The sequence below is a fragment of the Quercus robur genome, chromosome 1 (genome assembly GCF_932294415.1).
Source record: "Quercus robur chromosome 1, dhQueRobu3.1, whole genome shotgun sequence".
NCBI classification, from domain to species: domain Eukaryota; kingdom Viridiplantae; phylum Streptophyta; class Magnoliopsida; order Fagales; family Fagaceae; genus Quercus; species Quercus robur.
Window position 1 is genome coordinate 45855895 of NC_065534.1, and position 11112 is coordinate 45867006.

Consider the following 11112-nt stretch of genomic DNA (forward strand, 5'->3'; position numbering starts at 1 on the left):
AAGACAAGCCAAAAAATAGAGAATAAAAAAAATTTCTTTCCTTTTCGTTCGAACCCGACCCCAGTTAGAAAATTCTAAAAGAAATGTAAAAAAATTCTAAAAATTAAAAGACATCATCTAGGCTTCATTTCAAGACGAAACGGATCAGTACAGGCCGAAAAATAGAGAAAAAAAAATATTTCCTTCCTATCCGTTCGAACCAGACCTGAGTTAGAAAATTCAAAAACAAATGCAAAAAAATTCTAAAAATTAAAAAACATCATCCAGGCTTCATTTCAAGACGAAACGGGCCAGGACAGGCCGAAAAATGGAGAACAAAAAAAATTACCTTCCTATCCGTTCGAACCCGACCCGAGTTAGAAAATTCAAAAATAAATGTAAAAAAATTCGAAAAATTAGAAACCATCATCCAGGCTTCATTTGAAGATGAAACGGGCCAGGACAGGCTGTAAAATAGAGAACAAAAATAATTTCCTTCCTATCCGTTAGAACCAATCCTGAGTTAGAAAATTCAAAAATAAATGGAAAAAAGTTCTAAAAATTAAAAAACATCATCCAGGCTTCATTTCAAGACGAAACGGGCCAGGACAGGCCGAAAAATGGAGAACAAAAAAAATTTCCTTCCTATCCGTTCGAACCCGACCCGAGTTATAAAATTCGAAAATAAATGCAAAAAAATTCTAAAAATTTAAAAACATCATCCAGGCTTCATTTGAAGATGAAACGAGACAGGACAGGCCGAAAAATAGAGAACAAAAAAAATTTCATTCCTATCAGTTCGAACCCGACCAGAGTTAGAAAATTCAAAACTAAATGCAAAAAAAAATCTAAGAATTAAAAAACATCATCTAGGTTTCATTTCAAGACGAAATGGGTGAAGAAAAGCCGAAAAATAGAGAATAAAAAAAATTTCTTTCCTATCCGTTCGAACCCGACCCCAGTTAGAAAATTCTAAAAGAAATGCAAAAAAATTCTAAAAATTAAACGACATCATCCAAGCTTCATTTCAAGACGAAACAGATCAGGACCGGCTGAAAAATAGAGAAAACAAAATATTTCCTTCCTATCCGTTCGAACCCGACCCGAGTTAGAAAATTCAAAAATACATGTAAAAAAATTGTAAAAATTAGAAAACATCATCCAGACTTCATTTGAAGATGAAACGGGCCAGGACAGGCCGTAAAATATAGAACAAAAATAATTTCCTTCCTATCCGTTCGAACCAGACCTGAGTTAGAAAATTCAAAAATAAATGGAAAAAAATTCTTAAAATTAAAAAATATCATACAGGCTTCATTTCAAGACGAAACGGGCTCGGACAGGCCGAAAAATGGAGAACAAAAAAAATTTCCTTCCTACCCGTTCGAACCCGACCCGAGTTAGAAAATTCGAAAATAAATGCAAAAAAATTCTAAAAATTAAAAAACATCATCCAGGCTTCATTTGAAGAGGAAACGGGACAGGACAGGCCGAAAAATAGAGAACAAAAAAAATTTCATTCCTATCCGTTCGAACCCGACCAAAGTTAGAAAATTCAAAACTAAAAGCAAAAAAAAATCTAAAAATTAAAAAACATCATCTAGGTTTCATTTCAAGATGAAATGGGTGAAGACAAGCCGAAAAATAGAGAATAAAAAAAATTTCTTTCCTATTCGTTCGAACCCGACCCCAGTTAGAAAATTCTAAAAGATTTGCAAAAAAATTCTAAAAATTAAAAGACATCATCCAAGTTTCATTTCAAGACGAAACGGATTAGGACCGGCTGAAAAATAGAGAAAACAAAATATTTCCTTCCTAACCGTTCGAACCCGACCCGAGTTAGAAAATTCAAAAATAAATGTAAAAAAATTGTAAAAATTAAAAAACATCATCCAGACTTCATTTGAAGATGAAACGAGACAGGACAGGACGGAAAATAGAGAACAAAAAAAATTTCATACCTATCCGTTCAAACCCGACCAGAGTTAGAAAATTCAAAACTAAATGCAAAAAAAAATCTAAAAATTAAAAAACATCAACTAGGTTTCATTTCAAGACGAAACGGGTGAAGACAAGCCGAAAAATAGAGAATAAAAAAATTTTCTTTCCTATCCGTTCGAACCCGACCCCAGATAGAAAATTCTAAAAGAAATGCAAAAAAAGTCTAAAAATTAAAAGACATCATCCAGGCTTCATTTCAAGACGAAACGGATCAGGACAGGCAGAAAAATTGAGAAAAAAAAATATTTCCTTTCTATCCGTTCGAACCCGACCAAAGTTAGAAAATTCAAAAGTAAATGTAAAAAAATTCTAAAAATTAAAAAACATCATCCAGACTTCATTTCAAAACGAGACGGGTCAGGACAGGCCGTAAAATAGAGATCAAAAATTATTTCCTTCCAATCCGTTCGAACCAGACCGAAGTTAGAAAATTCAAAAATAAATGCAAAAAAATTCTAAAAATTATAAAACATCATCCAGGCTTCATTTCAAGACGAAACGGGTGAAGACAAGCCGAAAAATAGAGAATAAAAAAAATTTCTTCCCTATCCGTTCGAACCCGACCCCAGTTAGAAAATTTGAAAATAAATGCAAAAAAATTCTAAAAATTAAAAGACATCATCTAGGCTTCATTTCAAGACGAAACGGATCAGGACAGGCCGAAAAATAGAGAAAAAAAAAATATTTCCTTCCTATCCGTTCGAACCAGTCCTGAGTTAGAAAATTCAAAAACAAATGCGAAAAAATTCTAAAAATTAAAAAACATCATCCAGACTTCATTTCAAGACAAAACGGGCCAGGACAGGCCGAAAAATGGAGACCAAAAAAAATTTCCTTCCTATCCGTTCGAACCGACCCGAGTTAGAAAATTCAAAAATAAATGTAAAAAAATTCTAAAAATTAAAAAACATCATCCAGGCTTCATTTGAAGATGAAACGGGCCAGGACAGGTCGTAAAATAGAGAACAAAAATAATTTCCTTCCTATCCGTTCGAACCAAACCTGAGTTAGAAAATTCAAAAATAAATGGAAAAAAATTCAAAAAATTTAAAAACATCATCCAGGCTTCATTTCAAGACGAAACGGGCCAGGACAGGCCGAAAAATGGAGAACAAAAAAAATTTCCTTCCTATCCGTTCGAACCCGACCCGAGTTAGAAAATTCGAAAATAAATGCAAAAAAATTCTAAAAATTAAAAAACATCATCCAGGCTTCATTTGAAGATGAAACGAGACAGGACAGGCCGAAAAATAGAGAACAAAAAAAATTTCGTTCCTATCAGTTCGAACCCGACCAGAGTTAGAAAATTCAAAACTAAATGCAAAAAAAAATCTAAAAATTAAAAAACGTCATCTAGGTTTCGTTTTAAGACGAAACGGGTGAAGACAAGCCGAAAAATAGAGAATAAAAAAAATTTCTTTCCTATCTGTTCGAACCCGACCCCAGTTAGAAAATTCTAAAAGAAATGCAAAAAAATTCTAAAAATTAAAAAACATCATCCAGGCTTCATTTGAAGATGAAACGGGCCAGGACAGGCCGTAAAATAGAGAACAAAAATAATTTCCTTCCTATCCGTTCGAACCATACCTGAGTTAGAAAATTCAAAAATAAATGGAAAAAAATTCTTAAAATTAAAAAACATCATACAGGCTTCATTTCAAGACGAAACGGGAGAGGACAGGCCGAAAAATGGAGAACAAAAAAAATTTCCTTCCTACCCGTTCGAACCCGACCCGAGTTAGAAAATTCGAAAATAAATGCAAAAAATTTCTAAAAATTAACAAAACATCATCCAGGCTTCATTTGAAGATGAAACGGGACAGGACAGGCCGAAAAATAGAGAACAAAAAAAATTTCATTCCTATCCGTTCGAACCCGACCAGAGTTAGAAAATTCAAAACTAAAAGCAAAAAAAAATCTAAAAATTAAAAAACATCATCTAGGTTTCATTTCAAGACGAAAGGGGTGAAGACAAGCCGAAAAATAGAGAATAAAAAAAATGACTTTCCTATCCGTTCGAACCCGACCCCAGTTAGAAAATTGTAAAAGAAATGCAAAAAAACTCTAAAAATTAAAACACATCATCCAGGCTTCATTTCAAGACGAAACGGATCAGGACAGGCTGAAAAATAGAGAAAAAAAAATATTTCCTTCCTATCCGTTCGAACACGACCCGAGTTTGAAAATTCAAAAATAAATGTAAAAAAATTCTAAAAATTAAAAAACATCATCCAGGCTTCATTTCAAGACGAAGCGGGCCAGGACAGGCCGAAAAATGGAGAACAAAAAAAATTTCCTTCCTATCCGTTCGAACCCGACCCGAGTTAGAAAATTCGAAAATCAATGCAAAAAAATTCGAAAAATTAAAAAACATCATCCAGGCTTCATTTGAAGATGAAACGAGACAGGACAGGCCGAAAAATAGAGAACAAAAAAAATTTCATTCCTATCAGTTCGAACCCGACCAGAGTTAGAAAATTCAAAACTAAATGCAAAAAAAAATCTAAAAATTAAAAAACATCATCTAGGTTTCATTTTAAGACGAAACGGGGGAAGACAAGCCGAAAAATAGAGAATAAAAAAAATTTCTTTCCTATCCGTTCGAACCCGACCCCAGTTAGAAAATTCTAAAAGAAATGCAAAAAAATTCTAAAAATTAAAATACATCATCCAGGCTTCATTTCAAGACGAAACGGATCAGGACAGGCTGAAAAATAGAGAAAAAAAAAATATTTCCTTCCTATCCGTTCGAACACGACCCGAGTTAGAAAATTCAAAAATAAATGTAAAAAAATTCTAAAAATTAAAAAACATCATCCAGGCTTCATTTCAAGACGAAACGGGTGAAGGCAAGCCGAAAAATAGAGAATAAAAAAAATTTCTTTCCTATCCGGTCGAACCCGACCCCAGTTAGAAAATTCGAAAATAAACGCAAAAAAATTCTAAAAATTAAAAAACATCATCCAGGCTTCATTTGAAGATTAAACGGGCCAGGGCAGGCCGAAAAATAAAAAACAAAAATAATTTCCTTCCTATCCGTTCGAACCCAACCCAAGTTAGAAAATTCGAAAATAAATGCAAAAAAATTCGAAAAATTAAAAAACATCATCCAGGCTTCATTTGAAGATGAAACGGGACAGGCCAGGCCGAAAAATAGAAAACAAAAAAAATTTCATTCCTATCAGTTCGAACCCGACTCGAGTTAGAAAATTCGAAAATAAATGCAAAAAAATTCTAAAAATTAAAAAACATCATCCAGGCTTCATTTGAAGATGAAACGAGACAGGACATGCCGAAAAATAGAGAACAAAAAAATTTCATTCCTATCCGTTCGAACCCGACCAGAGTTAGAAAATTCAAAACTAAATGCAAAAAAAAATCTAAAAATTAAAAAACATCATCTAGGTTTCATTTGAAGACGAAACGGGTGAAGACAAGCCGAAAAATAGAGAATAAAAAAAATTTCTTTCCTATCCGTTCGAACCCGACCCCAGTTAGAAAATTCTAAAAGAAATGCAAAAAAAGTCTAAAAATTAAAAGACATCATCCAGGCTTCATTTCATGACGAAACGGGTCAGGACAGGCCGTAAAATAGAGATAAAAAATAATTTCCTTCCAATCCGTTCGAACCTGACCTAAGTTAGAAAATTCAAAAATAAATGCAAAAAAATTCTAAAAATTAAAAAACATCATCCAGGCTACATTTCAAGACGAAACGGGTGAAGACAAGCCGAAAAATAGAGAATAAAAAAAATTTCTTTCCTATCCGTTCGAACCCGACCCCAGTTAGAAAATTCTAAAAGAAATGCAAAAAAATTCTAAAAATTAAAAAACATCATCCAGGCTTCATTTGAAGATGAAACGGGCCAGGACAGGCCGTAAAATAGAGAACAAAAATAATTTCCTTCCTATCCGTTCGAACCAGACCTGAGTTAGAAAATTCAAAAATAAATGGAAAAAAATTCTTAAAATTAAAAAACATCATACAGGCTTCATTTCAAGACGAAACGGGCCAGGACAGGCCGAAAAATGGAGAACAAAAAAAATTTCCTTCCCACCCGTTCGAACCCGACCCGAGTTAGAAAATTCGAAAATAAATGCAAAAAAATTCTAAAAATTAAAAAATATCATCCAGGCTTCATTTGAAGATGAAACGGGACAGGACAGGCCGTAAAATAGAGAACAAAAATAATTTCCTTCCTATCCGTTCGAACCCGACCCCAGTTGGAAAATTCTAAAAGAAATGCAAAAAAATTCTAAAAATTAAAAGACATCATCCAGGCTTCATTTCAAGACGAAACGGATCAGGACAGGCTGAAAAATAGAGAAAAAAAAAAATATTTCCTTCCTATCCGTTCGAACACGACCCGAGTTAGAAAATTCAAAAATAAATGTAAAAAAATTCTAAAAATTAAAAAACATCATCCAGGCTTCATTTCAAGACGAAACGGGTGAAGACAAGCCGAAAAATAGAGAATAGAAAAAATTTCTTTCCAATCCGGTCGAACCCGACCCCAGTTAGAAAATTCGAAAATAAACGCAAAAAAATTCTAAAAATTAAAAACATCATCCAGGCTTCATTTGAAGATTATACGGGCCAGGACAGGCCGAAAAATAGAGAACAAAAATAATTTCCTTCCTATCCGTTCGAACCAGACCTGAGTTAGAAAATTAAAAAATAAAGGCAAAAAAATTCTAAAAATTAAAAAACATCATCCAGGCTTCATTTCAAGACGAAAAGGGCCAGGATAGGCCGAAAAATGGAGAACAAAAAAAATTTCCTTCCTATCCGTTCCAACCCGACCCGGGTTAGAAAATTCGAAAATAAATGCAAAAAAATTCAAAAAATTTAAAAACATCATCCAGGCTTCATTTGAAGATGAAACGGGACAGGACAGGCCGAAAAATAGAAAACAAAAAAATTTTCATTCCTATCAGTTCGAACCCGACCCGAGTTAGAAAATTCGAAGATAAATGCAAAAAAATTCTAAAAATTAAAAAACATCATCCAGGCTTCATTTGAAGATGAAACGAGACAGGACAGGCCGAAAAATAGAAAACAAAAAAAATTTCATTCCTATCCGTTCGAACCCGACCAGACTGAGAAAATTCAAAAGTAAATGCAAAAAAAAATCTAAAAATTAAAAAACACCATCTAGGTTTCATTTCAAGACGAAACGGGTGAAGACAAGCCGAAAAATAGAGAATAAAAAAAATTTCTTTCCTATCCGTTCGAACCCGACCCCAGTTAGAAAATTCTAAAAGAAATGCAAAAAAAGTCTAAAAATTAAAAGACATCATCCAGGCTTCATTTCAAGACGAAACGGATCAGGACAGGCTGAAAAATTGAGAAAAAAAAATATTTCCTTCCTATCCGTTCGAACCCGACCAAAGTTAGAAAATTCAAAAGTAAATGTAAAAAAATTCTAAAAATTAAAAAACATCATCCAGACTTCATTTCAAGACGAGACGGGTCAGGACAGGCCGTAAAATAGAGATCAAAAATTATTTCCTTCCAATCCGTTCGAACCAGACCGAAGTTAGAAAATTCAAAAATAAATGCAAAAAAATTCTAAAAATTATAAAACATCATCCAGGCTTCATTTCAAGACGAAACGGGTGAAGACAAGCCGAAAAATAGAGAATAAAAAAAATTTCTTTCCTATCCGTTCGAACCCGACCCCAGTTAGAAAATTCGAAAATAAATGCAAAAAAATTCTAAAAATGAAAAGACATCATCTAGGCTTCATTTCAAGACGAAACGGATCAAGACAGGCCGAAAAATAGAGAAAAAAAAATATTTCCTTCCTATCCGTTCGAACACGACCCGAGTTAGAAAATTCAAAAATAAATGTAAAAAAATTCTAAAAATTAAAAAACATCATCCAGGCTTCATTTCAAGACGAAACGGGCCAGGACAGGCCGAAAAATGGAGAACAAAAAAAATTTCCTTCCCACCCGTTCGAACCCGACCCGAGTTAGAAAATTCGAAAATAAATGCAAAAAAATTCTAAAAATTAAAAAATATCATCCAGGCTTCATTTGAAGATGAAACGGGACAGGACAGGCCGTAAAATAGAGAACAAAAATAATTTCCTTCCTATCCGTTCGAACCCGACCCCAGTTGGAAAATTCTAAAAGAAATGCAAAAAAATTCTAAAAATTAAAAGACATCATCCAGGCTTCATTTCAAGACGAAACGGATCAGGACAGGCTGAAAAATAGAGAAAAAAAAAATATTTCCTTCCTATCCGTTCGAACACGACCCGAGTTAGAAAATTCAAAAATAAATGTAAAAAAATTCTAAAAATTAAAAAACATCATCCAGGCTTCATTTCAAGACGAAACGGGTGAAGACAAGCCGAAAAATAGAGAATAGAAAAAATTTCTTTCCAATCCGGTCGAACCCGACCCCAGTTAGAAAATTCGAAAATAAACGCAAAAAAATTCTAAAAATTAAAAACATCATCCAGGCTTCATTTGAAGATTATACGGGCCAGGACAGGCCGAAAAATAGAGAACAAAAATAATTTCCTTCCTATCCGTTCGAACCAGACCTGAGTTAGAAAATTAAAAAATAAAGGCAAAAAAATTCTAAAAATTAAAAAACATCATCCAGGCTTCATTTCAAGACGAAAAGGGCCAGGATAGGCCGAAAAATGGAGAACAAAAAAAATTTCCTTCCTATCCGTTCCAACCCGACCCGGGTTAGAAAATTCGAAAATAAATGCAAAAAAATTCTAAAAATTTAAAAACATCATCCAGGCTTCATTTGAAGATGAAACGGGACAGGACAGGCCGAAAAATAGAAAACAAAAAAATTTTCATTCCTATCAGTTCGAACCCGACCCGAGTTAGAAAATTCGAAGATAAATGCAAAAAAATTCTAAAAATTAAAAAACATCATCCAGGCTTCATTTGAAGATGAAACGAGACAGGACAGGCCGAAAAATAGAAAACAAAAAAAATTTCATTCCTATCCGTTCGAACCCGACCAGACTGAGAAAATTCAAAAGTAAATGCAAAAAAAAATCTAAAAATTAAAAAACACCATCTAGGTTTCATTTCAAGACGAAACGGGTGAAGACAAGCCGAAAAATAGAGAATAAAAAAAATTTCTTTCCTATCCGTTCGAACCCGACCCCAGTTAGAAAATTCTAAAAGAAATGCAAAAAAAGTCTAAAAATTAAAAGACATCATCCAGGCTTCATTTCAAGACGAAACGGATCAGGACAGGCTGAAAAATTGAGAAAAAAAAATATTCCTTCCTATCCGTTCGAACCCGACCAAAGTTAGAAAATTCAAAAGTAAATGTAAAAAAATTCTAAAAATTAAAAAACATCATCCAGACTTCATTTCAAGACGAGACGGGTCAGGACAGGCCGTAAAATAGAGATCAAAAATTATTTCCTTCCAATCCGTTCGAACCAGACCGAAGTTAGAAAATTCAAAAATAAATGCAAAAAAATTCTAAAAATTATAAAACATCATCCAGGCTTCATTTCAAGACGAAACGGGTGAAGACAAGCCGAAAAATAGAGAATAAAAAAAATTTCTTTCCTATCCGTTCGAACCCGACCCCAGTTAGAAAATTCGAAAATAAATGCAAAAAAATTCTAAAAATGAAAAGACATCATCTAGGCTTCATTTCAAGACGAAACGGATCAAGACAGGCCGAAAAATAGAGAAAAAAAAATATTTCCTTCCTATCCGTTCGAACCAGACCTGAGTTAGAAAATTCAAAAACAAATGCACAAAAATTCTAAAAATTAAAAAACATCATCCAGGCTTCATTTCAAGACAAAACGGGCCAGGACAGGCCGAAAAATGGAGACAAAAAAAAATTTTCTTCCTATCCGTTCGAACCCGACCCGAGTTAGTAAATTCAAAAATAAATGTAAAAAAATTCTAAAAATTAAAAACCATCATCCAGGCTTCATTTGAAGATGAAACGGGCCAGGACAGGCCGTAAAATAGAGAACAAAAATAATTTCCTTTCTATCCGTTCGAACCAAACCTGAGTTAGAAAATTCAAAAATAAATGGAAAAAAATTCTAAAAATTAAAAAACATCGTCCAGGCTTCATTTCAAGACGAGACGGGCCAGGACAGGCCGAAAAATGGAGAACAAAAAAAATTTCCTTCCTATCCGTTCGAACCCGACCCGAGTTAGAAAATTCGAAAATAAATGCAAAAAAATTCTAAAAATTAAAAAACATCATCCAGGCTTCATTTGAAGATGAAACGAGACAGGACAGGACGAAAAATAGAGAACAAAAAAAATTTCATTCCTATCAGTTCGAACCCGACCAGAGTTAGAAAATTCAAAACTAAATGCAAAAAAAAATCTAAAAATTAAAAAACATCATCTAGGTTTCGTTTTAAGACGAAACGGGTGAAGACAAGCCGAAAAATAGAGAATAAAAAAAATTTCATTCCTATCCGTTCGAACCCGACCCCAGTTAGAAAATTCTAAAAGAAATGCAAAAAAATTCTAAAAATTAAAAGACATCATCCAGGCTTCATTTCAAGACGAAACGGATCAGGACAGGCTGAAAAATAGAGAAAAAAAAATATTTCCTTCCTATCCGTTCGAACCCGACCAGAGTTAGAAAATTCAAAAATAAATGTAAAAAAATTCTAAAAATTAAAAAACATCATCCAGACTTCATTTCAAGACGAGACGGGTCAGGACAGGCCGTAAAATAGAGATAAAAAATAATTTCCTTCCAATCCATTCGAACCTGACCTAAGTTAGAAAATTCAAAAATAAATGCAAAAAAAATTCCAAAAATTAAAAAACATCATCCAGGCTTCATTTCAAGACGAAACGGGTGAAGACAAGCCGTAAAATAGAGAATAAAAAAAATTTCTTTCCTATCCGTTCGAACCCGACCCCAGTTAGAAAATTCTAAAAGAAATGCAAAAAAAATCTAAAAATTAAAAAAATCATCCAGGCTTCATTTGAAGATGAAACGGGCCAGGACAGGCCGTAAAATAGAGAACAAAAATAATTTCCTTCCTATCCGTTCGAACCAGACCTGAGTTAGAAAATTCAAAAATAAATGGAAAAAAATTCTTAAAATTAAAAAACATCATACAGGCTTCATTTCAAGACGAAACGGGCCAGGAC